The sequence below is a fragment of the Sphaerodactylus townsendi genome, linkage group LG08 (genome assembly GCF_021028975.2).
Source record: "Sphaerodactylus townsendi isolate TG3544 linkage group LG08, MPM_Stown_v2.3, whole genome shotgun sequence".
In the NCBI taxonomy this organism is placed as follows: domain Eukaryota; kingdom Metazoa; phylum Chordata; class Lepidosauria; order Squamata; family Sphaerodactylidae; genus Sphaerodactylus; species Sphaerodactylus townsendi.
The window spans coordinates 108,238,937-108,254,367 of record NC_059432.1 but is presented as its reverse complement, the minus strand read 5'-3'; positions in this window follow the sequence as shown (position 1 = coordinate 108,254,367).

Sequence of the window (15,431 nt, the reverse complement as noted above, 5' to 3'; positions counted from 1 at the left end):
GCAGGTTCTCACAGGTTCCCAAGAGTAGGTTACTAATTATTTGTGTGTGCCGAGAGGGGGTTACTAATTGGTGATTTTGCCACGTGATTTTTGCCTTAGTTACGCCCCTTCTCTCAGCAGTAGCGCGCAGAACTTGAAGCAGTCTAGCAGGAGGTGCACCGGCATGCATGACAGCCTGCGCCTGCGTGCATTTGTTTCCCGCCCAAGGACCGGCGCAGCGGCTGCGTCCTTGCCACAGCCCCGCCCAGGAATGCCCCGCCCCCGGAATCCCCAGCCACGCCCCCATCGTGCCCTGTCCAGCCCCATTGGCGCTACGCCACAGTTTGAATCCCACCACCATGGGAATCTGTTACTAACATTTTTCGATCCCACCACTGGTGGGGGGGGGGGGGGGATGGTTTTTCCGGCTTTCTTCCACAGAACTTATTGGTAACCATTCATATGGAAGACAGTAAAGGATGCAGCAAGGACCAGGGCTGTTTCAAGGTATTTTACCATCCCAACAAAGTATAATTTTGCCAAACATACCCATTAGTGGCTGAATACCAAAGCAGGGTTTTGTGGATGTATTTATTATTATATATTATGATATTTATACCCTGCCTCACACCAGCATCTCTAGGTGGCTTACCAAGGTTAAAAAGCAGTAAAAACCACAATAAAAAAGTCCACTGACCAATAAAAAGGCCTTCGACAATATCACAACAGCCAGTTCATTTCAGCCATGAAAGCCTTCGACAACACAGTGAACTTCTGTAGCCTTGCTAGGGAGTTGCAGGGATTCACACATGTCTTCCACAGTACTCAAAGACTTACCTGGATTCAATGGTGTTCATTAAGGTTCCCATGGGCCAACAACCCTGCAAGGTAGGTTAGACTGAGAGTGTATCCCCCTCCCCAAGCTTCCATGGCAAGGGGTTGATGCAAACCCAAGTCTCCTAGATCCTATTCTGGCACTGTAACCACTGCACAACACTGCCTCTTAACCTTGAACCCAACTCACATCGCCCCATATAAAAACCAGCTTCTGACATTCTGTCATGGTTGCCAGCAGCCTGGAGAAGAAAATGTCCAGCCTCTTCAAATGAAGCTTCATGTGTGGAAACGGGAGTTGAAGCTTTTCATGATATAGTACAGTGGTGGCGAACCTATGGCACGTGTGCCAGAGGTGGCACTCAGAGCTCTCTGTGGGCACGTGTGCACAGAGTTCATCATGTGGGAGGGGGGTGGAAAATCACCCCCCCTACACACACATCTAGGCTGGCCTGGGCATGATCCTTTACCTGGGAGTAAGCTCGGTTGCTGGCAATGGGGCTTGCTTCTGAGTAAGCCTTCCTAGGATTGTGATTCACCCATTTGAAGCATTGCACGGTTGCTTCACCAAGCTTACTCCCGAGTAACGCGTGCCTTGGAGCCAACCGTTTTTTCTAAACTAAAACCTCAGTATTCAGGTTAAATTGCCCTGTTGGCCCTTTGCGATAAATAAGTGGGTTTGGGGTTGCAGTTTGGGCACTCGGTCTCGAAAAGGTTCGCCATCACTGATATAGAAGTAAATAACTTCCCATTAAGCTGCTGTTTGGGAGTGGGGCTTTTTTCCTGGAGGTTGTTGGGAACCCAAGTTATGAGTATAAAATGTTGGAAACGTTTTTAATAGAGAGAAGAGATATGGCCTCTCTCTCTCTCTCTCTCTCTCTCTCTCTCTCTCTCTCTGAGCTTTTGGAAAAGCTAACAGTCATACATATCCCCTCTCTATTCGAGCTGTACACTTCGATGAGAAAGGTTGCAAAACATTGTGGGGGGTGAAACATCTCAAAGCAACACAGCTCCGTGGATAAATTCAGTATACAGAATATTCGCCCTTTCAAAACATGCCGGTAGATTTCCTGGATGCCCTGTTTGTTCCTTTAGGGAAGCATATCAGCCGGATGATCTTGATGTATGTGTGCTTTTATTCTATAGTTCCGGAGGTAATGACTGTTCTCTAGCCTTCGCTCACACAAAAGGGTCACTTTGTTTTAAGCACAATGTCCCTAGACCTTTCCTCTCAGGAAGTCACGTGGGCTCTGCAGAACACCTTATTCCATTCCGGATAGGTTGGGGATTAACAGACCTCTGTCAGTTTGCACCTTTGGCTGCTTAATACCCAAATTCAAGGTTACAGTTGCTAGGGAAACTTCACAACAGCCGTGTCAGTCCATCTGCATAGGATTTACTTTTTCCTGATTAAAAGTCTGTAAACCAGATCTCTGGTCTACCTCATTAAGAGTCTCTATTCATTGAACATATTCCATGGAAAGGTTGCCTTTACAGAGATGAGAAGGTCAGCATTCCGGTTCAGTGTAACCCATTTGGAAGAATACAGTATTGGTGTGATCCGGAGCAGGCGTGATGATCCATCCTTCTTTCTCAACACTTCGAGCTAGATTGATATTCTTTCATGGAGTTAAAATTATAGCAGCAAATCTTAACATAGCTGAATGTTTCTAATGCTGCACATCTTTCCTTGCGTCCTTTCTCTTGTCTTTTGTAAAGAAATTGTTATTAGTTTACTTTTCCAATCTTATCCTCTAAGTATACTAAGTCATTTGTAGCAAGGGTTTCAATTTCCCTTTATTCCGGACTGTGATCTGAGATACCAAATGTCTAACCTCACCTAGAGGAAAAGGGGAGAGAGGTTGGATAATATGAGAGACATCGAAGCAGTGACTGAGGAAAGATTTCAGCAGGTCTGTGAGATGCGATGAAGCATCAGAAGAAGAAGAGTTTGGATTTATACCCCGCCTTTCTCTCTTGTAAGGAGACCCAAGGTGGCTTACAAACTCCTTTCCCTTGCTCTCCCCACAACAGACACCTTGTGAGGCAGGTGGGGCTGAGAGAGTTCAGAGAGAACTGTGATTAGCCCAAGGTCATCCAGCAGGAATGTAGGAGTGGGGAAACAAATCCAGATAAGAATCCACCACTCATGTGAACAAGTGAAGAATCAAACCCGGTTCTCCAGATTAGAGTCCACCTGCTCTTAACCACCACACCATGCTGGCTAAAGGAAACTAAGACCCTGATGTGGAACATTACCAATAGCAGGCTGAAACCAGAATTTGCCCCAGGATTGTTACAATGACTGAATGTGCAATGAAGTATTGGGGAAGTAAAGTGATTGACAGGAGCTGGAAGGACAAATTGGATTCCCCATTGTACCAAGGAAGCTTGCTGGGTGATCTTGGCCAGTCACACATTCTCAGCCTAACGTAGCTCAACAGGATTGTCGTGAGGATAAAGACGGAGAAAAGGAGAATTATGTCAGCTGCTTTGGTTCCCCATTGGGGAGAAATGTGATGAATAAATGGAGTAGAATAAATGGAGTAAAATAAACAGGTGCGGCTTGCTGCTCACCCTGTATAATTCTATTAATTAAATAGCTCCAACAGAAGCTTGCTTACAGACTTCAGTTATTACATTTGTAATTCAGTTATTCTCGTCCATCTCGAGTGGCTTCAAATTTCTCTTTTATCCTATCTGATAAACCACATCTTGTCTGTATGCCAAGGGTCAGTGTTTTACTTGGGCGTTAGTTTGACTTTGGTTGGGAAAGGGAAGGGTAAAAAATAAAGAATAATAATTCCAACAGGATTGGAGAGGCTTCTGGCCTTCCTTCCGGTATTTGCCAACTACTAGGAAGGAAGTACCCTTGATAGGAACTTTGACAAATACAAGATAACGATGTTCTCCCAATCCTGGAAACCTTTGAAATGGAGAATCAAAGGGAACAGCATAGAACAAGTGAGGCAATTTTGACATCTTGGAGTTTGTTTTCAGCACAACCTTAAAGGGCCAACCCAGCTGAAGCAGGCTATCAACTCTGCAAAACATAGAATAGCAGCGGTTAATCAGTTTTTCCAGCGATATATGCAGAGGTGGGATCCAGCAGGTTCTCACCAGTTCCCAAGAGTGGGTTACTAATTATTTGTGTGGGCCGAGAGCGGGTTACTAATTGGGTCTGCTTTTCTGTTAGAAATCCCATTAGGTCCAAAAATCATAAAGTCCTGTTGTTTCCTATGTGGCTGGTTAGCAAAGGTAGAAAACGGGATAATTCTCCCTGTTGGGCTGTTTTAAAAACATGTTTTAGACATATGGTAACGTTCCTTGTTTAAGGAAAGTATCCTTTTGATTTCTAGAAACAAAATTAAGTATTTGAAAGTATTAAGTATTTGACAGGCAGTCAATTAGAGGAGAAGTAGTTGATTCTGTTGGCAGTAGACGATAGGACTTGCTATAATGAGTTAAAATTATGGACAGAAAGATACCAGCTGGAAATTAGGAACTGTTTTTTTACAGTAAGAGTTTTTTACAGTACTGACAGAGGTCTTCGCCCCGCCTCTGGACATGTACGCAGCCACTTCAACAGAAGGCTACAGCCCCATTGGCGCTACGCCACTGTTTGAATCCCACCACCAAGGGAACCTGTTACTAAAATTTTTGGATCCACTGGATATATGGTTTTCCTATGTTTTTTCAATGAGCTATCTCTGAAGCTACACAGATACAAACAAGAGAATCTTAGCCACTCGGAAGACCTGTCTACTTCCCATTAGGAAGCATTGGGTTGACCTGCCCTCTAGAGGACCGACTGGTTTTTCTGTGTGGTGAGAAAAAATGGTCAGTCTGCAGAGAGCAGGTCAACCCAATGATTGTCAATGGACAGCAGACCTGTTTTCCCAAGCAACTAAGATTCTCTTCTGGGTGTCTGCGTAGCTACAGAGATAGCTCATCGGAAAAAAATTAAAAAGGAAAATTGTAAATTGCCGGAATTGACAAGACTAGCTGGGTACAACCAGTGGTGGGATCCAAAAATTTTAGTAACAGGTTCCCATGGTGGTAGGATTCAAACAGTGGTGTAGCGCCAATGGGGCTGGGCGGGGCATGATGGGGGCGTGGCCGGGCATTCCGGGGGCGGGGCATTAATAATTTCTCTGTTACTGTAAAAAACTTGCTGTAAAAAAAAGTTCCTAATTTCCAGCTGGTATCTTTCTGTCCATCATTTAAACTCATTATAGCAAGTCCTATCATCTACTGCCAACAGAAACAACTACTTCTCCTCCAATTGACTGCCTGTCAAATACTTAATACTTTCAAATACTTAATTTTGTGTCTAGAAATCAAAAGAAGGATACTTTCCTTGAACAAGGAACTTTACCATATTTCTAAAACACGTTTTTAAAACAGCCCAACAGGGAGAATTATCCCGTTTCCTACCTTCGCTAACCAGCCACATAGGAAACAACAGGACTTGATGATTTTTGGACCTAATGGAATTTCTAATGGAAAAGCAGACCCAATTAGTAACCCCCTCTCGGCACACACAAATAATTAGTAACCCACTCTCGGGAACTGGTGAGAACCCGCTGGATCCCACCTCTGGGTACAACTATGTATTTTTGGGGCTGACAAAACACCCAGGATCAGAGCCAGCTGCTATTTACTGGCTGCCCCTTGCATGGTAAAATAATATGATGATACCATGAATTTTGTCTTACTAAATGTTACCAGAAAGAAAAGGAGACAGAAGGTCACAGCTTTGGTGGCAGACGGAGGTTGGCAGTAAAGTCTAGGCCAGCCTATGTAACCATCATGCATAACTTGCACCAAAAATGGGGTTGAAAAAATCCTGAAGTATTTGACATGGAATAAAATATTATTTTAAAGTTTGAAAATGTGGCAGACACCCTCAGCTGTGATTTGAAGTACAGGTGTTGTTGTTGTTGTTGTTGTTGTTGTTTAAAAAAAATAAGGACCAAACTTTTTTTTCAGAGAAAATGGTTACTTTTTTTGCTGCATTGTACTGAAATGTGTACATTCAGTGAAAATGGGTGCCGCAATTCCCCTTGTATTTGCAGCTTCACCGCTGAATTATGGGATGGGGCACTCCGAATTACCCTCTCCTGTTCCCCCCTCCCTTCTATTTGCACTTGTCTCCTGTCTGCTGTATTCAGCAGGTGTGTTGCAAGACAGGGTTGCCAACTCCAGGTTAAGAAATTCCTAGATATTTGGGGGAAGGAGGAGTTTGGATTTATATCCCACTTTCCTCTCCTGTAAGGAGACTCAAAAGGGCTTACAAGCTCCTTTCCCTTCCTCTCCCCACAACAGACACCTTGTGAGGCAGATGGGGCTGAGAGAGTTCTGAGAGAACTGTGACTAGCCCAAGGTCACCCAGCAGGAATGTAGACGTGCTGAAACACATCTGGTTCACCAGATAAGCCTCTGCCACTCAGGTGGAGGAGTGGGGAATCAAACCCGGTTCTCCAGATTAGAATCCACCTGCTCTTAACCACTACACCACGCTGGCTCTCTAGCAGTGAAGTCTGGGGTTAGAAGAGTTCAGGAAGGCGGGGGGACCTCAGTTGGTATACTTTATCTTACAAATTTTAGACCCTTATACCAGCCATAAAGGCAGCTAAAAAAAACCCAGCCATAATAAAATCACATCTTAAAAACCGTCAAAAATAGCACGTAGAACAATTAAATCCAGAACTTTTATACACACACACACACACAATTGGGATGACTGAGGAAACACCAAATGCAACAAAAAGTCTTCATCTGGTCCAATGCACTGGCAGGGGATGATGGGAACTGTAGTCCATAACATCTGGAGAGCCGTGAGTTTGACACCTGTGCACGAGAGCCCACTCTATAAAGCAGCCATATTCTCTAGGTGAGCTGATCTCTGTAGTCTGGAAATCAGTTATAATTCTGGGGTTTTCCCAGGCACCACCTGCAGAGTGGCTATCCTAGGACGAATAAAACAACCAGGAAGAGAATGAGACAGTAAAGCCTTACATTCCTTCCCAGGTCTAATTTAATGATTCAGAGGAATATTTGGGTTGTACCGTGGCCCCCTGCTGAAATATAATGCTAAAAATCCAAAAGGATTCCATGACCACATAGAAGAAGAAGAACGAGAAGAAGAAGAAGAAGAAGAAGAAGAAGAAGAAGAAGAAGAAGAAGAAGAAGAGAAGAAGAAGAAGAAGAAGAAGAAGAAGAAGAGGAGGAGGAGGAGGAGGAGGAGGAGGAGGAGGAGGAGTTTTGGATTTATATCCCCCCTTTCTCTCCTGCAGGAGACTCAAAGGGGCTTACAATCTCCTTGCCCTTCCCCCCTCACAACAAACACCCTGTGAGGTAGGTGGGGCTGAGAGAGCTCCGAGAAGCTGTGACTAGCCCAAGGTCACCCAGCTGGTGTGTGTGGGAGTGTACAGGCTAATCTGAATTCCCCAGATAAGCCTCCACAGCTCAGGCGGCAGAGCTGGGAATCAAACCCGGTTCCTCCAGATTAGATACACGAGCTCTTAACCTCCTACGCCACATAGTCATGTTTCTTTTACTTAAAATGGCATGGAGGCTGGTCACAGTAGAGATACTATAATACCTGGATTTGTTAAGAAGAAGAGGAGTTTGGATTTATATCCCCCTTTTTCTCTCCTGTAAGGAGACTCAAGGTGGCTGACAAGCTCCTTTCCCTTCCTCTCCCCACAACAGACACCTTGTGAGGTAGGTGGGGCTGAGAGAGTTCCGAAGAACTGTGACTAGCCCAAGGTCACCCAGCAGCTATGTAGGAGTGTGGAAACACGTCTGATTCACCAGATAACCCTCTGCCACTCAGGTAGAGGAGTGGGGAATCAAACCCAGTTATCCAGATTAGAATCCACCCAGAGGTGGGATCCAGCAGGTTCTCACCAGGAAGCCCCCAGAGAGGGCTACTTAATTCCCTATCGGTGCGTGCCTTTGGTGAGGGGGCTTCTCACTTAATCGGGTCCGCTTTCTCATCTCCACGCCCTCGCCTTCCCGAGAGGCATCCTGCCTTTGAACGTGAAGGTTCCATATACCGTTTCCCCGAATATAAGACATCCCAAAAAAATAAGACATAGTAGAAGTTTTGCTGATGTGAGAAATATAAGGCATCCCCCGAAAGTAAGACATAGCAAAGTTTTTGTTTGGAAGCATGCCCGACGAACAGAACACAGAAAAATGAGACATCCCCTGAAAATAAGACATAGCACATCTTTGGGAGCAAAAATTAATATAAGACACTGTCTTATATTCGGGGAAACACGGTAGCAATTGCGACTAATAATGTAACTTCCTCTGAACTGGGTTAATCCCTCTGCGGTACTGCAACTCACTGATTCTCAGCCTTTCGCATCTTTTATCTCACCAGTCTCTATCAAAGAACCTGTGTGTTTTACCTTACTTGCTGTGTCTGTGGATGTGCGGAGTTTTCAAAGTATCACTTTCTATAATGCGATGATGACTCAGAAAACGACCTGGTGCAAAAAAAAAATTGGTGGGTCATGGTGGTGTGGCTTCCCATGGGGGGCAAGAATCCAACCTGTGGTTTCCTTGGCCCCAGGGCTCAGGCTTGCCTCGGTACGCCTCTGCCCCCTTTGCTGAGATGGGGCTGGCGAGGGAACCTGTTACTAAAATTTTTGGTTCCCATCACTGAATCCACCCGCTCTTAACCACTACACCATGCTGGCTCTCTTAAAAAGAGAGGGAAGTAAAGGCATGCACAGCATGACTTCCAGGCAAGCAAAATCAACAAAAATATTTTCTGTAGCGTCTTGCTACTTTTTTAAACCTCTGAAGGGTGGGTTGGGGGGGGGGGGGGCCGTGTTGTAATGTTTAGAACACAACAGGCAAAAGGAATTGCCTCCTTGGTGTTCCGCACCCTGCAGAGGCGACGAAGGAGAGTCTCAGGATTAATCAGACTGCTAATGTGGGCTCTGCTAATGAGATTGGGGTGTGTGTGGCTGTGTGTGTGTGTGTGTGTGTGTGTGTGTGTGCTGCTGAGCTGCATGACAAAGGAAATGTGCGTTCATCGGGGAGGTTGGCAGCCAAAGGAAGAACAGCTCCTTTGGCCGTAGTCAGCAGAATTTTTCTCATCTCAGAGCCCTGCAGGATGAATTGCCTGACCACATGGAGCAGAGTAACAGGTCAGCAGGCGCTGTATGCTTCCTTTCCCCCCCTCCCCCCTCCCCATTTCCTTAGAGTGCTGGAGTCTGAGAATACATTTACTTCGGGGTGGAGGGGGACTACTTGTTTATACGTGTCCAAGTTGCAAAAGACAGGCTATATTAGTCCCAAAACAACAGCAAAGGGATAAACGATACTCCATTCCACAGAAAGATGATAGTCGGGTCAGTTGAGGTGCAGTGGCAGAGACAATTGTATGCTTCCGCATTAGAATATAGTCCCAAATGAATATGAGAATTAGTATTCATTTTTATGCACTGTCAAAACCATTATTTATGTAGATTATTGAACATGGGCCTTTGATAGTAGAGCATTTATGCCAAAAGGTGTTTTTACTTTCAAACAGATTGGGGGCAGGGGAGCGGGGCTAGGTAAGCACTGGGACTCAGGCGGAGCATTCTACAACAAAGAAGGTCCAGCGTGTTTTGTTCTGTGGCGGGGGAATATGCAACCCTATTATCGTATTTTCTCGTGGAACAGAGGGTTTTGATGGCCACAGTTCTGTGTCTTTAAATGTGTAAGTGCCCCGACATTCAGAAATGGAGAGAAGAGGGACCAATAATAATAGCAAAAGACCCGTCTCACCCTGCATACTCTTTTTGAAACAAATATTACCATCTGGAAGACGATATAGGATCATAAAATCAAGGACAACAAGGCTCAGAGACAGCTTCTATTCTAGAGCTGTGGCTATGCTGAACTCCATGGTGTTGCGTTGACGTGGCTGTGGCTGTGTAGGGATGGTTGGAAGGGGGATTGTAGAAGATCGGGTGTGAGGACTGCAGAAATGTGTATCGGGGATGTTTGTATTTTCGTTGTGCGTGTGCAACCTCTATCTGGGTTCTGTGGGGCAGAACTTGGAAGGAGTTGCAAAGAACTACATTTAAAACAAAATGGTTTACTTCCTTAACAAATAACCCTTTTAACATTAACGTTTAACATTAACAATTTACAGTCCTTTTAGGTTGCATTTCAAGTCCTTATATTTACAATCTACTGATAATGCCAAGTCCAATTCTTCCTGCTGGTGGTTGGCTTATGAAGATTGGTGAGGCTTCTATGGATGGGATCCAAGATTTATTTAGCTAGTCCCTAAACGAACTCCTATCAACTACTTCTATATAGCAAGCCCTGAAATAATAAATTCTAACATTTTACAATATAGCAAAAATAAACAACTCCCTTCCCACTAGTTCCCAACAACTTTGCAGTTACCTTAAACAAGGTGTTAAGAGCTTATAAAGAATTAAATCAAGGTCCCAGCCTGGTAGCCTAGGAGCTTCCTCCAACTTCACCAGTTTTTGCAGCCTTCTGCTGCTTTGAGTCTCCACCCCTTTCTGGGTCAACCCATTCTGAACATAGCGGTTACACGTGCACAATGACATTAAAGTTTATCTTATCTTATCAAAAGGAGCTCAGAGGTAAGGCACTGAGAATCTGCTTTCTTGCAGTGCCTTGTTTTCCACCTTTTTGCCTGGGTGTGGCATTACCAACCTCCAGTTGGTGGCTGGAAGTCTTTGCTGTCACAAATGATCTCCAAGTGACAGATATCAATTCCCATGATTGAGAAAATGGCTGTTTTGACAGGTGGATCCAATTATACCCACTGAGGTCCCTCCCCTTCCCAAAAATGTGGGCTTGTTAGCAGCGGGGAGGTTTTAACGCTTGCGAAGTCTCCATGTGCCGCCGGAAAACCTCTGTTAGGTCCTTGACCAAATGTCAATAAGAGGACTCTAGATTCAGAATCAGAAGTATTTATTGGGTTGGCAACAGCTACTCAACTTCAGTTCTGTTAACTCTGGCTTTTACAGTGATATTTATCCCTTGCTGACTTCTACGAACTCCCCCCTCCCTCCTTCTCAAAGAATGTGGGAACAACAAGGTGTGAAAGACTTTGTTTTCGAAAGCAAGTATTCCAAGACCACAGCGATAGTCTCCTGTCAGGCTGCGCCCGCAGCCTCCATTCCTACCTCCTCCCTTCCGGAGTCCACACAGGGGTTTTCTAGTTTTCTACACTGCTAAGAACATTGAAACAGAATAAAAGGACCATTAATGTATGACATGTGTGAATGCATAGAAGGTTAGCATTCACACTCTTGCCCCCTCCAACCCGATTCCCCTTAGCCCAGGTATGCCTTAGTTGGGAACTTTGAGACAGCAGTTCTTAGCTAGATTCTTCACTAGCTAGATTCTTGCTGTAAAGAATGGGCACCAGAGGCTTAAAGAAATAAAAGTTAAAATCCGGCTGGCTGCTGTTGTGAACAGACTGAACTTTTCCACATTGTCATTTACTTTGCTTAAAAGTTCCTGAGTTTGGAGCGGTGGGGATTCAGTCTGATGTGTTTTGCTTTAAAGCTTTCTTGGCTGGAATCAACTGGCTGTTGTGGGTTTTTAGGATTGTGTAGCTGTGGTCTGGTAGCTTTAGCTCCTAATGTGACATGCTGTCATCATGAAATACTTCTGAAGATACCAGCCATAGATGCGGGCAAAACATTAGGAGCTAAAACTACCAGACCTGGCCCCACAACCCAGAGAACCCACAACAACTAATAGTTTATTCCCTCTAGGGGACCATTAAACCTCAAACCATTTTAAATCATCATATCTCCCAGCAGATTTAAACTACAGGTTTTTATGTTGGATTTAACTCTGATGTCAAATTGGCCACTAGAAGGAGCAAAACACGGCCAGAACTGACCTTCCAAAAGAAACAAGAAACAGTAAAAATTATTTTTTATTATTATTATTTAAAACATTTTTGTATTACCTCTCCACACAAATTGGCTCCCCAAAGGACATGAAAACATTTAAACATTACAACATCATTTAACATATGAAATAATTCAATGGAAACACTTTTGCTTTGAAACTATTTCAGTGTCAGAGGGAGTTCAGTAGGTTGGGGAGTTTCTTTAAGATAAAAGAGAGGCCATTAAAAGCGTAGCATACTGATCAAAACATCATATCAGGAGTAGCCCTGGACAAATACTGGTTTCAGTGTTTAGCTGTACCATGTTACAGAGGTGGGATCCAGCAGGTTCTCACAGGTTCCCGAGAGTAGGTTACTAATTATTTGTGTGTGCCGAGAGGGGGTTACTAATTGGCGATTTTGCCACGTGATTTTTGCTCTTTAGTGGATTCCTCCTCTCAGCAGTAGAGCACAGAACTTGAAGCAATCTAGCAGGAGTGCACCGTCCACCCCCCCCCCCCCCCCCCCCCCCCCCCCCCCCCCCCCCCCCCCCCCCCCCCCCCCCCCCCCCCCCCCCCCCCCCCCCCCCCCCCCCCCCCCCCCCGCCCCCCCCCGGCCCCCCGCCCCCCCACCCCCCACCCCCCCCCCCCCCCCCCCCCCCCCCCCCCCCACCCCGCCCCCCCCCCACCCCCCCCCCCCCCCACCCCCCCCCCCCCCCACCCCCCCCCCCCCCACCCCCCCCCCCCCCCCCCCCCCCCCCCCCCCACCCCCCCCCCCCCCCACCCCCCCCCCCCCCCACCCCCCCCCCCCCCCACCCCCCCCCCCCCCCACCCCCCCCCCCCCCCACCCCCCCCCCCCCCCACCCCCCCCCCCCCCCACCCCCCCCCCCCCCCACCCCCCCCCCCCCCCACCCCCCCCCCCCCCCACCCCCCCCCCCCCCCACCCCCCCCCCCCCCCACCCCCCCCCCCCCCCACCCCCCCCCCCCCCCACCCCCCCCCCCCCCCACCCCCCCCCCCCCCCACCCCCCCCCCCCCCCACCCCCCCCCCCCCCCACCCCCCCCCCCCCCCACCCCCCCCCCCCCCCACCCCCCCCCCCCCCCACCCCCCCCCCCCCCCACCCCCCCCCCCCCCCACCCCCCCCCCCCCCCACCCCCCCCCCCCCCCACCCCCCCCCCCCCCCACCCCCCCCCCCCCCCACCCCCCCCCCCCCCCACCCCCCCCCCCCCCCACCCCCCCCCCCCCCCACCCCCCCCCCCCCCCACCCCCCCCCCCCCCCACCCCCCCCCCCCCCCACCCCCCCCCCCCCCCACCCCCCCCCCCCCCCACCCCCCCCCCCCCCCACCCCCCCCCCCCCCCACCCCCCCCCCCCCCCACCCCCCCCCCCCCCCACCCCCCCCCCCCCCCACCCCCCCCCCCCCCCACCCCCCCCCCCCCCCACCCCCCCCCCCCCCCACCCCCCCCCCCCCCCACCCCCCCCCCCCCCCACCCCCCCCCCCCCCCACCCCCCCCCCCCCCCACCCCCCCCCCCCCCCACCCCCCCCCCCCCCCACCCCCCCCCCCCCCCACCCCCCCCCCCCCCCACCCCCCCCCCCCCCCACCCCCCCCCCCCCCCACCCCCCCCCCCCCCCACCCCCCCCCCCCCCCACCCCCCCCCCCCCCCACCCCCCCCCCCCCCCACCCCCCCCCCCCCCCACCCCCCCCCCCCCCCACCCCCCCCCCCCCCCACCCCCCCCCCCCCCCACCCCCCCCCCCCCCCACCCCCCCCCCCCCCCACCCCCCCCCCCCCCCACCCCCCCCCCCCCCCACCCCCCCCCCCCCCCACCCCCCCCCCCCCCCACCCCCCCCCCCCCCCACCCCCCCCCCCCCCCACCCCCCCCCCCCCCCACCCCCCCCCCCCCCCACCCCCCCCCCCCCCCACCCCCCCCCCCCCCCACCCCCCCCCCCCCCCACCCCCCCCCCCCCCCACCCCCCCCCCCCCCCACCCCCCCCCCCCCCCACCCCCCCCCCCCCCCACCCCCCCCCCCCCCCACCCCCCCCCCCCCCCACCCCCCCCCCCCCCCACCCCCCCCCCCCCCCACCCCCCCCCCCCCCCACCCCCCCCCCCCCCCACCCCCCCCCCCCCCCACCCCCCCCCCCCCCCACCCCCCCCCCCCCCCACCCCCCCCCCCCCCCACCCCCCCCCCCCCCCACCCCCCCCCCCCCCCACCCCCCCCCCCCCCCACCCCCCCCCCCCCCCACCCCCCCCCCCCCCCACCCCCCCCCCCCCCCACCCCCCCCCCCCCCCACCCCCCCCCCCCCCCACCCCCCCCCCCCCCCACCCCCCCCCCCCCCCACCCCCCCCCCCCCCCACCCCCCCCCCCCCCCACCCCCCCCCCCCCCCACCCCCCCCCCCCCCCACCCCCCCCCCCCCCCACCCCCCCCCCCCCCCACCCCCCCCCCCCCCCACCCCCCCCCCCCCCCACCCCCCCCCCCCCCCACCCCCCCCCCCCCCCACCCCCCCCCCCCCCCACCCCCCCCCCCCCCCACCCCCCCCCCCCCCCACCCCCCCCCCCCCCCACCCCCCCCCCCCCCCACCCCCCCCCCCCCCCACCCCCCCCCCCCCCCACCCCCCCCCCCCCCCACCCCCCCCCCCCCCCACCCCCCCCCCCCCCCACCCCCCCCCCCCCCCACCCCCCCCCCCCCCCACCCCCCCCCCCCCCCACCCCCCCCCCCCCCCACCCCCCCCCCCCCCCACCCCCCCCCCCCCCCACCCCCCCCCCCCCCCACCCCCCCCCCCCCCCACCCCCCCCCCCCCCCACCCCCCCCCCCCCCCACCCCCCCCCCCCCCCACCCCCCCCCCCCCCCACCCCCCCCCCCCCCCACCCCCCCCCCCCCCCACCCCCCCCCCCCCCCACCCCCCCCCCCCCCCACCCCCCCCCCCCCCCACCCCCCCCCCCCCCCACCCCCCCCCCCCCCCACCCCCCCCCCCCCCCACCCCCCCCCCCCCCCACCCCCCCCCCCCCCCACCCCCCCCCCCCCCCACCCCCCCCCCCCCCCACCCCCCCCCCCCCCCACCCCCCCCCCCCCCCACCCCCCCCCCCCCCCACCCCCCCCCCCCCCCACCCCCCCCCCCCCCCACCCCCCCCCCCCCCCACCCCCCCCCCCCCCCACCCCCCCCCCCCCCCACCCCCCCCCCCCCCCACCCCCCCCCCCCCCCACCCCCCCCCCCCCCCACCCCCCCCCCCCCCCACCCCCCCCCCCCCCCACCCCCCCCCCCCCCCACCCCCCCCCCCCCCCACCCCCCCCCCCCCCCACCCCCCCCCCCCCCCACCCCCCCCCCCCCCCACCCCCCCCCCCCCCCACCCCCCCCCCCCCCCACCCCCCCCCCCCCCCACCCCCCCCCCCCCCCACCCCCCCCCCCCCCCACCCCCCCCCCCCCCCACCCCCCCCCCCCCCCACCCCCCCCCCCCCCCACCCCCCCCCCCCCCCACCCCCCCCCCCCCCCACCCCCCCCCCCCCCCACCCCCCCCCCCCCCCACCCCCCCCCCCCCCCACCCCCCCCCCCCCCCACCCCCCCCCCCCCCCACCCCCCCCCCCCCCCACCCCCCCCCCCCCCCACCCCCCCCCCCCCCCACCCCCCCCCCCCCCCACCCCCCCCCCCCCCCACCCCCCCCCCCCCCCACCCCCCCCCCCCCCCACCCCCCCCCCCCCCCACCCCCCCCCCCCCCCACCCCCCCC